We start from the raw sequence: 14653 nt of genomic DNA on the forward strand, positions 1-14653 counted from the left end.
GGGTGAGGAACGCTAGGGGAGAACAGGGGCATCATGCTGTATGCCTCTCTCTGGTTCTCGGGACACAACTCATTTGTGCAGGGTAAGTGAGCAACCACAATTTCTTCGTCATTGGGACGTTAAAATAAATTCTCCCAATATGTGAGGCATGTTTAGTATTGTGTTGCTAATTCGTTCCTCCCTCCTTATCATAGCCAGTAAGAAAATTTTCCTTTTGCCCCCGTCAACTGACATGAATTTACTTTTACTAGATTTCTCTTTTCTTTTGCAATGTTGGTTCTCTCCTCGAAATACATGTAATTGCACAAAGGGAGTGCATGGAACACACGTGGATTGTCTATTACAAGGCTTCTGATATGAATGTGTGTAAAAATCAGCCCTTACCCTCAGGAGCTTCTCATTAAAGGAGACAAGGCAACATAAATGAAGACTTAAGTAAATAGTACGTAAAAACCACCATAGAGGACAACTCTGGTATTTTCATGTAGCAGTGTTGCCCTGATTGTGTCCAATTCTGTTTGAGTTCTCAGCTATAATTCTCTGGGACAGTGAGGCCAGCCCCTTTCCAAACTCTCCTCTGTGCGTCTTAGTCCTAACTTGGGGATCCATCCTTACACTCACTCAGTAACGTCACCTGTCCTGTCAATCATAGTGCAGAGCAAGGCGGTGTCATGGAGCAAAAAGACCATTATTAGATTAGGAATCTAAAGATCTTCTTTAGTCCATCTCACCAGGTCATGGAGTTGAGGACCCATCTCTTCCCACCCTCTTCAAGCCTTAGTTTCCCCACCTGCTAAAGTAAGTTTAGTAACACTTTCCCACCAAACTAGTAAATTTTTTGAGGATCAAACAAAATTAATTCAGTACACATGTTCAGGGGTTTTCCTTTTCTAAGCGATACCATTTGAATGGCAGACATTTCCAGACAGATTCTCTACTCCCAATGACCTTATTATCACCTATAAAACAATTGAGATAAATGCACACAAAAAAACTATAAAAGAAGTAGGAGGTAATCAATCCCATAAAAGAGGTAAGCCTGCTTAACAAATTCAGAGTAGACAAGGCAGCATAAAAAAGCAATGGAGCTAAGCTGTATGTAAGCTTTGTCAGTAAGGAGGCGGGTCAAGAAAATATATTCTAAACAATAGACTATTAACAGGGATACAGCAGAGTCTACCCAGAAGAAGATAATTTTGACCAGTGCCTAAGGATTGTGAAGGGAAGAGAAAGAGTTAGATCATAGAGGCCCTTCTCCATCTAACTGCAAAGTTGGTAGTTTTTGAGCATGCAATGTAGAGTGTTTGGAAGATTTTAGAAAGATATATTATCAGATCAAATGACATGTATGTGAAAACAACTAGTGAGGTAATGGTATAGTAGGCATTCAATTAGTTGATGGATTACGTGTCTACTCGCAATACTGATGTATCAGTTGGCAGCACCAGTCTAATATTCCCCGAGGCAGTACCTACTCCTGCCAAATAGCGCATAGCGTTTAATTCTGTCTTCCCAGGGATTTGCAAAAAATAAAAATCAATCCACTTGTTATTTCAGTGACTAAAACAATGGAAAATAACCCATGTGTACAAGAGTCTTATAAATGCCAGAATGTTGAGAACTTTGAGATAGCTTTATCTCAGCCATTTTTGTTAATCCTATGAAATAAACAGCTAGTATGCTAATTAGACTGGACGGTGGAACGACCTTCCAAAACAACCAGTGAGTGGGGCCCTGAGGAGCTGGGGCTGCGATGGGCTGAGCCCCTTGCATGAATTTTGTGCATTGGGCCTCTAGTATCAGTATAAAATTATCAGTGAGAGCATAGTGGCTACTAAAAATACAGTAACAAGAACAACTACCTCCTCAGGTGCACTTGATATGTGCCAGCAACTGTATCCTTGCCTTAATTATATCATTAGGTTTAGTCCTCACAAAACTCCTCTCATACAGAATTTATATTCTCCTTACAGCTGAGGAAGGTAATACTTAGAGGTATGAAGTATCTTGACCAAGACCAGACAGCCATAAGGCATAGGTGCTGATTTTCCAGCCTGAAGTCTTTTATGATCCTGAGTCTGACCTCTTAACAACCTCATTGTTTGTTTTAATTTTTATTCTTTTTCTTAACTCTTCTCCAGTGAGCATATATTATTCATGGATTCAAATAATGCACTCATTCCATTTTTTAAAAAGCACTCACAAGATTTGCCACCAGTCTGATTCTGCTTACATATTTTAGGGCTAAATTTTGTCAAGATGGAAGGATCTTTTTATCTTTGTAATCATCTTCGCCAAGACCACATTGTAAATCATCCCTAATGAAGCACTTCTAAGCTATTTTACTTCTGTGTGGCTCTGACTTCAAGTCTAAAGTGAAATATTTAGAAATCTTTGATCTAAGCTTTTGCGAAAATGTGAGATAAGACTAATTTCAGTGGAGATGAAGGACTGGTAGTGATGGTGAGAGAGGCACCTACCTGCTGTCCATTACCTGAGTGCAGAGACAGGGAGGGGACTTCCCCTCTCAACATCGTTCATATTTTTCAAGTCTCTGCCCCATCCATGGCCTTAAGGCCTCAGGATAGGGAGATGAAAGGACAGCCGACACACAGAAGGCTTCCTCACTGGGGATCATGAATGATGGATATAGAGGCAACTTCAGGAATGGTCTCATCTGGTCATTGCCATTACAGATAAGGAAGTAAAGCGACTTGACCAAGGCCTCCCAGGGAGTTAATGAGAGCTTCAACAAGATGTGCTTTTTAAACGGCAAAACATTTTGAAATAAGTACAACCAACTTAGACTTATTTTTTTGTACAGTGAGGCACAGAAAAAAATGAAGGACTCAAGAGTCCAGAAAAGTATTTTTAAGTGTATAAAATGAACTTGGAACTATCTGATGTTTTATTCGGACTGTGTTTGTTTTGTAGAATTCTATTTTTTTTTTTAAATAGTCTTCAACTCCCAGGCATATGCAAAGGCTAGTGTTGTATTTTCAATTCGGATGCAAGATATTTTTAAACCCCAAACTGTAAATGTAAAAAAATTCCTTTAAATCACCTGAATGTGCCTGTTTGCTTCTTGCTCAGAGTCGATGTCTTTCTTTGCACGTCTGTCTCATTTGATGGGAGAGCTGTGCTTCGGAATCTTCCTCCTCACCAAACTGCCTCCGTGATTGTCATTTGAGTCTGTTAGTCATGCGTCCTTGGGTGAATGGTGGGTGGCAATTAGCAGCCTCTCTTCAAGGTAGCTCCCGGTGCAGGTGGCCTCCTTGTCACTCCATTAGGAAACGGCTAGATAACAATCATCATCTCCCTTGTGACCTGCCTTTTGGAGGGGAGGATTGGCACCTCGCTTCTAATTATGTTCATTAAAAGCTGTGTTGTCAGCTTACCTGGGAGAAGCAGCACTTTCATTAGGCATGTGATCTGTCTCTGTCACATTCATTACAATCTCATTTCAGTTGGAGAAAGTAGCAACTTTTCTAATGGGCACACCAGGGAAACAGATATGAAAGCTGTAGGTAGCAGCTGTTGGAAAAGAAAAAACACAGTTTGGCAGCATCCAACACACACACACAATTCTTGAAGCCTGAAAATACGCTGGAGCTCAAACTGATTCCTAACTTAATGTTGGTATTATTTAATCCTAGAGAATGATGGACAGCTAGATATTAGCAAATTCTTTTCAAATTCATGTGGGAAACATTTTTTTTTTTAAATAAAAGCTTTAGGTATCTATAATTCTTTGATTTGGACAAGTGAGAATTAAAAGTAGTTATTCCCACCATTATCAGGAACAACATAGGATGTCCAGATTGATATGATCAGAGCTACTCATTACTTAGACTAGAGTATCTTTTACTCCATTCATTAGTACTCCAGGATCACAATGAACCCTAAATTCTGGTCCTAGGAAAGTGTGTGGGGAGAGAAGATTGATCTGCCCCTGTCCCTCTTTTCAGTTTGCTTCCTCCTCTGAGAATTTAAGGCAGAGCCTTAAAAAGTCTGGACCATCCCCACTAATTCTAAGCTGATTCCTACTCAATACTTCCATGGCTGGGTGATCACTGGGTCATTTGGTACTTGAGGAAATACAGATAGCTAGCTGTTGACTGGACCTTGAAAAATTATTATGCACTAGGCATGTGGTTTTTATGGTCATGTACGAAATTGACTAATTCATTATACTTTGTTTACTTATTCTTTATTTTGCTTGTTAGTGGTTGATGAGGCTACAAGTCAAGACTGCAAGAATTTTTAAACCATGCAATACCTGACAATTTAGTTAGGTCCACTGACATCTTATCCTTTAGGTTGTCAAATAAGAAATTACAATAGCCAACACAACAATAGCAATCCAGTGTGAATGAATCAACATTGTACCTATTTTCTGTCAGATTGTGGTAAAAAAAAAAAAAAAGATATATATATATATATATATATATATATATATATATATATATATATATATATATCTTGGTGTGCTGCAGAAATGTAGTCATTTGTTTATGTGTGCCATGAGCTGAAAAGGGCTGGAAATCTGAAAATTAGATAGCATTCTAAAAATTCTGTGTATTAAACCATATTTATAAAATTAAAATTCTGAGCTCACTTCCCAAAGAGGGAAATCATAACCCAAATGACTTATAATCCCAAAGCTAAGCATTCTGCTCTTGTGTAATCTATGTGTATATAACTCAAAAAGGTAATTACTAGGCATCAGTCTTTATTTTAATTGCATATTTACTTAAAGCTGCTGACACAGCAATATACAGACCATAGCTCATGTATGGTGACTGTTTAGATATACCCCTGAACTTGAAAAGCAGGGCTTTATGTAGAAATAATACAATATTTTCTAGGAAAGAAAATAACATAAATTAATGCATGGAGTTAGGAGGGAACATGTGTTTCAAAGCCCAGTTGGGCACAGTGATTCTCATTCAATTTTTATGGCTAAGAAAGCAATGTAATTCAAACAGGAACAAAATATTTCACTTTCTTGGATCACCTGTATATCTCTGATTCAATCATTACATTCGTGAAAGCAGATTACAGCAAAGCCTGACAGCTTCTGGGGCCATTCCACGTTGTTACTATTAACTTTCTTCATTATGAATATTTTTGATGCCTCCAGAAATGACCGTAAGAGCTTTTTTCTCCATATTCCACTTCACTTAGTATATATTGATTTTCATGATGACAGGGATAATTTGTACATCTACAACCTTAGAGAGAAACCAGTTTCCTAAATTGAAAATATCAAGACAGTGTTCATTACTACTTATACAATCACCTATGGTACTCAGGTATTATTAAATTTTAAACCAAAAACAAGAAGAACTTTAGACATGCTCTGGTTATAAGATAGGTATATATCATTCATAACTGTGCCTCTCTCCCTGGACAGTTTCCTCAATGGGAGGGCCCCTGTTACATTTCTGTACCTTGAGTTTCCTCTATGGGCTCTAGAAGATATTTCCTTAGCAGTAGGAAAGAAGAATTTAAATTAGACGATTGTAAAACTCGTAATGTTGAGACATAATGGCTTAATTTCACACTTTACTGGAACATTTTTTCCCTATTTCAGCCATGTTACTATCTTCCTGGTGTGCTTATAATATCACTGATTTTTCTTTGCAGAGGAGACTTTTATATTTAAATATTTAAGGGAATGGAAAATGACAGATAGGAAAAATCAGTCTGTTTTTATGTTATAATTTATATAACTGACCCTTAAAAACAAGGTCTGAAACTGTATGCGTCCACTTATCCTGGGTGAACAAAAGTAGATTTACTTTTGTTGTGAATGAATGAAAAGTTGTTTATATGGAGACTATAACGCAGTAATTAATGATAATATAAGAATAAACTGTTTCATGTACTCACAACAGTAAACCTACTTATGCCCCTCCCCATGTTGATTTTTTTCAATACAGTAAATGTATTTTCACTTCCTCATGACTTTCTTTTCTCTAGCCCACTTTATTGTAAGAATATGTGTTAATCAACTGTTTATGTCATCAATAAGGCTTCTGGTCAACAGTTGGCTATTAGAAGTTTAGCTTTTAAGGAGTCTAAAGTGATATGTAGATTTTGACTGCATCGGGGGAGGAGGAAGTGGCACTCCTAATCTATGCATTGTTCGAGGGTAAACTATATAGAAAAGCCTTATGAGAGCCTTACACACATGTGGTTGTCACTGCGCTGCTGACAAGCCTCCCACTGAGGGGCATGTCCTCCTAGCTGGTGTGTATGTAGGGGATAGCATTGGGGTTGGATAGTGAGTAGTTGACAACTGGGAGGCCTTGATTTAGCAGATTTCAATCTAGGATGAAGTGGCCTGGAATACACTGTCATTTCAATTTAGGATTCATCTGGTTGTGTTTTTGTAAGACAACAGTTGCCAGTGCTGTCTATCCATGATCTTCACCAAGCACCCTTTAAATACAGGTACTTTCTGTCAATGCTACATCCTTGTGCATTTATATAGTCATCTTACATACTAGCAGGCATCTTCAAACTACGGCCCGCGGGCCACATGCGGCCCGCAGAGGAGTCTGATCTGGCCCGCCAGGTTTTTTGGGCAGTGAGCGCAGCCGAGGTGTTACAGTAGGAATTAGTAGTTCATATAGTCCGGCCCTCCAGCTCTCTGAGGGACCGTGATCTGGCCCCCACTTTAAAAAGTTTGAGGACCCCTGTTACATAGGATTTAAGAATCATTGGAAGATTTGGCAACAGAAGTTAAAGATGCAACATATTTTTTAACTTGACCAACTTTTCCTCATTCTATGCTCTCTGACACTTACCTGCTATTGGTATTCCTCACAGTGAGCATGCCTTAACTCAGATCTCGCCTGCGCTGAATAATAGATGAGTCTGTGGCAAGATGAATTTGAAATATACTAAAAAAGAATAGCAGTAGTTACAAAGAAATTTAAAGCTCAGATTAAAGTTTAGAAGAATTTTATTTAGGGATTAAGTAAGATAAAGCAAAGTTTTACTTGGGTAAGTAGATTATTTGTACTATATTTTCTGTAATATTCTTAGCTATGATTTTATATAGACTATCATCTTGGGATTTTTATTTTATGTTCAGGTTTGGGGAGATGTCTTTGCCCCATTTAGACTAATTATCTGGACTCGTGATAATCTCTATTTCTCGTTAAGATGGATGGAATCCATTTCAGCCGAACTTGTCCAATTCTTTCATGTAGGCCCAGTGTTGCAGAAAAGGCTCCTGTTTACTTGCCCTGCAGAGATCTCGTGTCACGGTGACTTGTCACTTCTGCTCACAAAACGCTTGTTGGAGCTATCATGGAGTTTTCCCAAATTTCTTTTCTTTTTTTCTTGTTACTGTTCACGTTTCCCAGAACCTGTCCAGGCAAAAGGAGTAACCATTTTCTTTCAAGAGGATTGAATCAACAGGTGGCCTTATTTCTAGCAGAACTATACTCAGATGCAACTACTCTTGGGATTTAAGTTTTCTTTTCCCTCCCTCCATTTTTATAAATGTTATTTTTCTTTTTGGAAGATGAGCTATGTTAGGGGGAAAGGGCAACCATCTTCTGAATCAATTTCATCCTGCCAAAAATAGTAAAATGATACAAAAGTCCAGTAGAGAACAATGCCTCCCCTCCCAACCCCCCATCTCATTTTATCCCATTGCATAACCTCACAAACTGCCAAAAAGAAGACAAAACCAAATCTAGGACATCCTTGTCATGACAGATGAAGAAAGGATTCCTCTAAAGAAATAGACCACCCCCAGAGTACAAGAGCCAAAAGTGAAATGGCTTGAAATATGGGAGTTGTTCTTTTACTAGAACTTGGAAGGGCAACTGTCTGTGTTCTCTAGGCCTGAGCCTGGTATCATTTCTGTGTGAAGGGAAAGAAAAAAGGACAGCGACTCAGCATGTGTGTGTCACCTGAGATCCAGGGCTGCTCCCGTCTAATAATTGAGCAAACATTGGAAGCCCCAGCCATTGCTTGTGTTCAACATCAGAGGCCAGTGGTAGAGTGGGGAAGAGCATGGGTGTGGATATGCCTCGGTTCACATTCCAAGACAGGAGAAATACAGCAAGAGAGAGGCTGTGTAATGTTTTTGGATAAGTTACTTAACTTTGGCAAGCTTCACTCTCTCTATCTTTCAAATCAGGATCACATCAATCTCATTATGTAGGAAGGATGTAGCAGGATGATCTCTGTTAGTTCGCAGAGGCCCTCAGGCTGAAAGACTTCAATGATCACCCCGCCTGTATGGGAATACTTATGTAAGTAATCTCACACTTCTGTATTTTGAAGGCTCTGGAAAATGATTAGAAATTCACAGTTGTGATTTTTAGAAACCATAAAAGAATAGCTTATCCGACTGATATTTTGTTGTTGACACAACAATGAGCTTCTCAAAATACTTTGGTGTTCATACCTGGAACAATACATATAGGAACCTTAAATCAGATTCCCTGAGACTCCCTGAGTCCCTCTAGAAAGGGCAGTCCAAGAGAGAAGAAGAAGCTACATAAATGCCGGGTGGAGAAAATCTTTTTTTATATTGATTTCAGAGAGGAAGGGAGAGGGAGAGAGAAATAGAAACATCAATGATGAGAGAGAATCATCAATCAGTTGCCTCCTGCACATATCTATGAGGGATTGAGCCCACACCTGCACATGTGTCCTGATTAAGAATTGAACCGTGACCTCCTGATTCATAGGTAGACACTCCACCACTGAGCAACATTGGCCAGACAGAAAATGAATCTTTTAACAGACTTGTGATCAAGACTTTCTGAGGGATATTTCTATCCCAATTGGCACTCTAGGCAGATGTTCATATTTTTAGTACTAATGAGGGCTTTTGTTCCCAAAACCCAATGAAGTCAAAGGTATCTTCTGAACAATATCTACTTTGGGTGGAAATCTGGAGAAATAGTGACTATTGGGCAGCTTCCTAAAATCCTTTAGAGAATTAGGCATAACTAGATGCCAGAAGAGGGAAGGGGAGGAAAGACAGAGAAAGGCAAAGATTAATTTGGTCTAAACAAGAAAAAGCTAAAAGGAGATTGTATCTGCCCTTATTCCTGTGAAGAAAGAATGCGGGACTGACTATTGGACTATTTGTGAATCAAGGGACTAGGCTGGAAATTGGAGACTAGATTCAAGATCACAGATGTGGGTTCCAACCAACTGAGTGACTACAATCATGTGAATCAGAATTGTTAGATTCAGTTGTGTTGTTCTAAAAAGTATTAGTTTGTGGCACATGGTCCCTGAGTTCTCTTATAGCATAGACATCCTATAGTCAGTACCTGTCCTTATACAAAAAGACCACCCATGTAAAAGAATTTAGTGTCAATCCAGACTGAGCAAAAAACACCTGAAACAATGGCACAGTAGGTAGTTTTCCAGCTCAGTAATGGTAGGAACCAGCTGTAAGGAAATAGAAGTCTAAAACATGTAATGCATTGCTCTGAATATTTTTAAGATATCAGTCTGCATGATTCATTCAACAGACATTTACTGAGTGTCCACTATGCTCCAAGCCCTATGGCAGGTCTGGGGATAAAGAGATAAATAGCCCAGGTTCCCTTCAAAGGTGCCCCCAGTCTGTGGGAATCTGGCCACCAAGGGACAGTGTGATGAACACAGTGAGGTGTGGGCAGGGTATGCTAAGAGCACCAAGAGAGAGGACCCATCCCAGAACAGAGGGCAGGAAGCCTTCAAAGACTTCCCATTTGAAGTAACAGGTCAGCTGAGGTTTGAAGGGTGACTAGGGATTAGACATCTTGTGCTTTAGAGAGCAACAGAGCTTTACACCAGAAGTCCTGGCAGGGAGGCAAAGCATCCACATCTGGGCTGATGTCCTCAAAGGCAAGTGGGTCTCAGGTTCCTTGAGCAGACTTAAACCCCAGAGATTCCCTTCTTCTGGCACCAGCCATCCTTTTCAACAAAATGTTTACACCAAACACTTTGGGGGGGGGGGGGGGGGGTGGGGTGTCAACGTTCTGGATGCCAAAAATAAATATCAACTTGGAACAACTTAACTGAAATAAAGCATCTTTAGAATATTGGGTAGCTCGTAGACTCAAAGAAGAGACATGAGAAGTCCTGAAAAACAGTAGGAACCAAGGGAATCAAGGCATGGCCAAGGTCACCCACCAAGACGTATCTCCTTTGAATACTGATTCTAGTAGTATCATCCCCACAGGACACTTTGTGGCCAAGCCCTGGACTCTACTGCCCCTGGACACTTGCATTTACTGCTAGATTCTCACTTCAGCCACATCAGTATGAATAGTCTCCATCCTTGTACCTTTGTCATGAACCTTTGGCCTGTGCCATGGTCTCCATAGAAACATCTGCCCTGAAGGGACTTTGCCTTGTTTTTCAGCTGCTTGCCAATATTGGATAGCCGGGAAAATACACACAAATTCCCTCCCTCCCTCTCTCCCTCCCTCCCTCCCCTCCCTGTCTCCTTCCTGGCTTACAGAAATGTTTTGAACATTTGTAATAAAAAGTACTAATTATACTGAAGCTAAGTGTTATGTAAGGATCAAGAATTATTAACACAAGTGATTAACTTTAGCCCAGTAAAAACTATAAACCATCTCATTTATGCTCTTTGTAACAAGAAACTGTTGTCAATTTTTCTGAAATGATCTAAATTAGCTACATTTTAAAGTGAAGCTGAATGTCATTACAGTATGATACACTAAGTCTTCTCCTACAAAAGGAACATTTGCAAATTTAAATTTAAATGAAGTCTGAATAGACCTGTTATATCAGTGTCCAAAATGATAACAGCATTATTATATGTATCTTCCCCTCCTTTCCACTCTTTCTTTAAAAAAACAAACAAGCCCTAGCTGGTTTGGCTCAGTGGATAGAGCCTTGGCCAGCGGACTGAAGGGTCCCAGGTTTGATTCCGGTCAAGGTTTGATGCCTCAGTTTCAGGCTCGATCCCCAGCAGGGGAAGCGTAGGAGTCAGCCGGTCAATGATTCTCTCTCGTCATTGATGTTTCTATCTCTTTCTCCCTCTTTCTTCTCTAAAATCAATAAAAATATATTTTAAAAAACAATATATCAGAGTCCAGTCAGTGTCGCTCAGTGGTTGAGTGTTGAGCTATGAGAGGTGAGCACGGTTCCATTCCTGGTCACGGTACATGCCCAGGTTGTGGGCTCAATCCCCAGTAGAGGGTATGTGGGAGGGAGTCGATCATGATTCTCTTTCATCATTGATGTTTCTATCTCTTTACCTCTTCCTTCCTCTCTGAAATCAATAAAAATCTTTTTTTTGTTTTTAAATAAGGAAATGATATTAGAATGGGAGCCTACTTGAATGCTGGTTAGTAGAAGAGCTGGCCAGGAAGAGGTGACTGACCTCATAAGACTCAGAGGAAAGTTATCCAAGAGGTGCTAGCACTATCTAAAAATGTTTTTAACTTGCTGAGATATCACTACATCATCAGCATCTTATGTCTGAGATGTCATTTTCTTTACTTTTTCTTTTTTTAAAATATATTTTATTGATTTTTTTTTTTTTTTTTTTTTTTTTACAGAGAGGAAGAGAGAGGGATAGAGAGTTAGAAACATCGATGAGAGAGAATCATCGATCAGCTGCCTCTTGCACACCCTCTACTGGGTATGTGCCTGCAAACAAGGTACATGTCCTTGACCGGAATCGAACCTGGGACCTTTCAGTCTGCAGGCTGACGCTCTATCCACTGAGCCAAACCGGTTTCGGCTGAAATGTCATTTTCATTCCCCTTTTAAACGCAGGATCTTGAGAAACAAAGTCCTCCAGGGTCCAGCTGATTACTGATGTTAGGAGACATCAGAACTCACTTCAGCTTACTCTGAGTCCCTTTGACCTGTTTATGTCAAAAATAAGGAGCTGAGAAAAGCCATCAAGGTATGAAATCAAAATGAATTGTCAACTAAATCTCTTACCTTGTACAAAACAGGAACTGCAGGTGAATAGGTTCACACATGCCTCCTACTCTAAAATCTTCCATTTCATTGCCTCAGAACATCATGCCCTCTCTTGTTTTACAGTCTCTTATTCCTCTCACTGTGGCACTCTTAGTCCTTCAAAGTGTTCCATTGTTTCTACCTGGTGGAAAGCTGGTAGCAGGTTTAACAGATCTCGTGCTCCAAAATAATACTGTCTGGATGCTGCTCAGAGCTTTAGCAATAGGGTTGACAGTCAGTGTTGACATTTCAGAAGACAGAGAATATATAACTGTATTTCAGTCTACTTGCACTAATACTAATAAACTTGAAATATTTCAATAGAGTGAAAGCTAAAGAAATTTACTTAAAACTAGGCACCTGTTGCAGGAATATTCCTGTAAGACTTCTGGCGGGCTTCCCTCTTGCCACCCCCACCTCTCCCACTGTGGCAGGCGGGGTGGCAGCAACATCTCTGCGGCTGCAGGAGCTGCCATCACCGCTGTGCGCCTCGTCTCCCATGCCTGACCCACCGCACCTACCACACCCACTGCACCCGCTGCCCCCCCTGCCTCCCACTGTTGCCACCTCCACCACTGTGCACCTCGCCTTGCCCCGTCCTGCACGTGTTGCCAGTGTTTTCCCTTCAGCAGCCGCAGCAGCCTTGCTTTCCACTTTTCCTCCCTCTTCTTTCTATGCTGTCTTCAGTCTTTACTCTCCCTCCCTCCCTCCACATATGCAAATTAACCGCCATTTTTGTTGGGTTAATTTACATACTCACGCTGATTGGCTGGTGGACATGGCTGGTGGGTGTTGCTTGTTTAGCGGAGTGATGTTAATTTGCATATTACTCTATTAGGTTAGATTCTGTTATGCTTTTCTTGGAAAATTAAGTTTTTAAAAAGCCTCAGAACTGAATTACAAGAGTCTATTGTGTTGCCACTCATCTCTCAAACCGACAGAATATCCTAGTTTTTCATAAAGTACCTTGATATGGCTAGATTTGACTTGATTTCATCAAGAAATAATAAACTGTGCAGTAAAGTGAAAAAATATTACAAGCAAGATTGAGCCTAGTTTTTGAAATAACAATTTCACATCCAAAAAGCATACAACAAGAAGATAATATGATTTTCTTTCATCGTTATAAAGTATTTAGGAAAGTTGTTCTTGAGGCAGCGCCAACACATTGGTGAAAAGTTCTAGCCAAGTTAACTTCTTTCTGGCATGAAATGAGTGAAAGTTGATGTTTTCACAGTGTGGCCCATTTAAATTGAGAGCTTTTTGTGCCAAAGCTTAAGGTAAGTGATTAGTTTTAAATTGAAATGCTAAGGACATGCAGAGAAAATTCACATAAAGAAATAATGATTATTAAAAACAATTTTGAAAATAATCAGTTAAATCTTTCATTTTCATGACTTTTTTGTACAAGAATTTTAAGTTTCTTTAGAACATGAAAAAAGGCTATCATCTACACTTGGTAGGTTTTCAGAGAGTAAGGCTGTTGCAGTGTAAATACAATGAAGGTCCACTTACACTACTATTTTTGAAGCTTTGGATAGAAAATTAGAGACTGATTTCTTTATGTGCTTTGGAAAACTATCTCATTGTTTTATAACCACATTCCTTACTGATATGTGAACCCTCTCACAATTTCCCCAGGCCACATCTGCCTGAGAGGTAAGAAAAATAAATGAGGGGCCAACTATGGTCATTTCATGGCTGGTAGCCCTCATTTGGGACATCCCAAAACCCCAGTCACCCTTATCCTTCCCTTCCTGCTCAAAATCTACAGGTCCTCTACCAAAACATTCCAAGACACTCCAGCCTTCCTTTGACACCTTGGAGTAAATGGCAGTCCCTGTAGTTAGCTCACATAGTACAACCTCCTTGGATATCTCTAATATAGATGATGGAGAAGATAAAAATCAGAGTTCCTGGTCTGCCTTTGAGCTGGCAAAGCAGTACACCATAGCTCTGGCCAATAGTATATAAGGGGAAGTCTTCCAGTGCCATATTTCTCCCCGTGGCCTTTCTCCTGCCTGGGACAGAGAGGATGTCTTGAGGTGTAATTGCCATTTTGTGCCCATGTCAAGTATGGCAAACAGGTGGTGATGTTTTTTAATTTTCTTTCTTTTTTTTTTTTCAATTACAGTTTACATTCAGTATTATTCTGTATTAGTTTCAGATGTACAGCATAGGGGTTAGACAGTCATGTACTTTAAAGAGTGGTCTCCATGATATTTGGCTTACCCACCTGGCCCCATATATAGTTATTATGATATTATTGACTATATTCCCTATGTTACAATTTATATCTTTTTGACTATTCTGTAACTACCAATTTGTACTTCTTCATCCCTTCACCTTTTTCACCTATTATAGCTCCCAGTCCCCCTCTCCTCTGTCAACGATTAGGACAGATAGGTGTTAAGGGGGCTTCTATGATCCTTACTTCCTGGTGTTCAGCTCCTTGCACAGTGCCCTCCCCTTCAGTGTGGGAAGGATCTGTGACTGGCTTTTAACCAATAGAATAGCAAAGGTGATGGATGGTCACTCCAGTGATATGTTACATAAGATCATAATATCTTCCTAAGATGCTTTGATGAAACAAGTGGCCATGTTAGGGAAGCAGGTGTGGCAAGGAACTAAAAGAAACTAAAAATAGTATCTCTAGCCAACTAAAAATAGTATCCAG

Source organism: Pipistrellus kuhlii, unplaced genomic scaffold, assembly GCF_014108245.1.
Source record: "Pipistrellus kuhlii isolate mPipKuh1 unplaced genomic scaffold, mPipKuh1.p scaffold_m20_p_10, whole genome shotgun sequence".
Lineage (NCBI taxonomy): Eukaryota > Metazoa > Chordata > Mammalia > Chiroptera > Vespertilionidae > Pipistrellus > Pipistrellus kuhlii.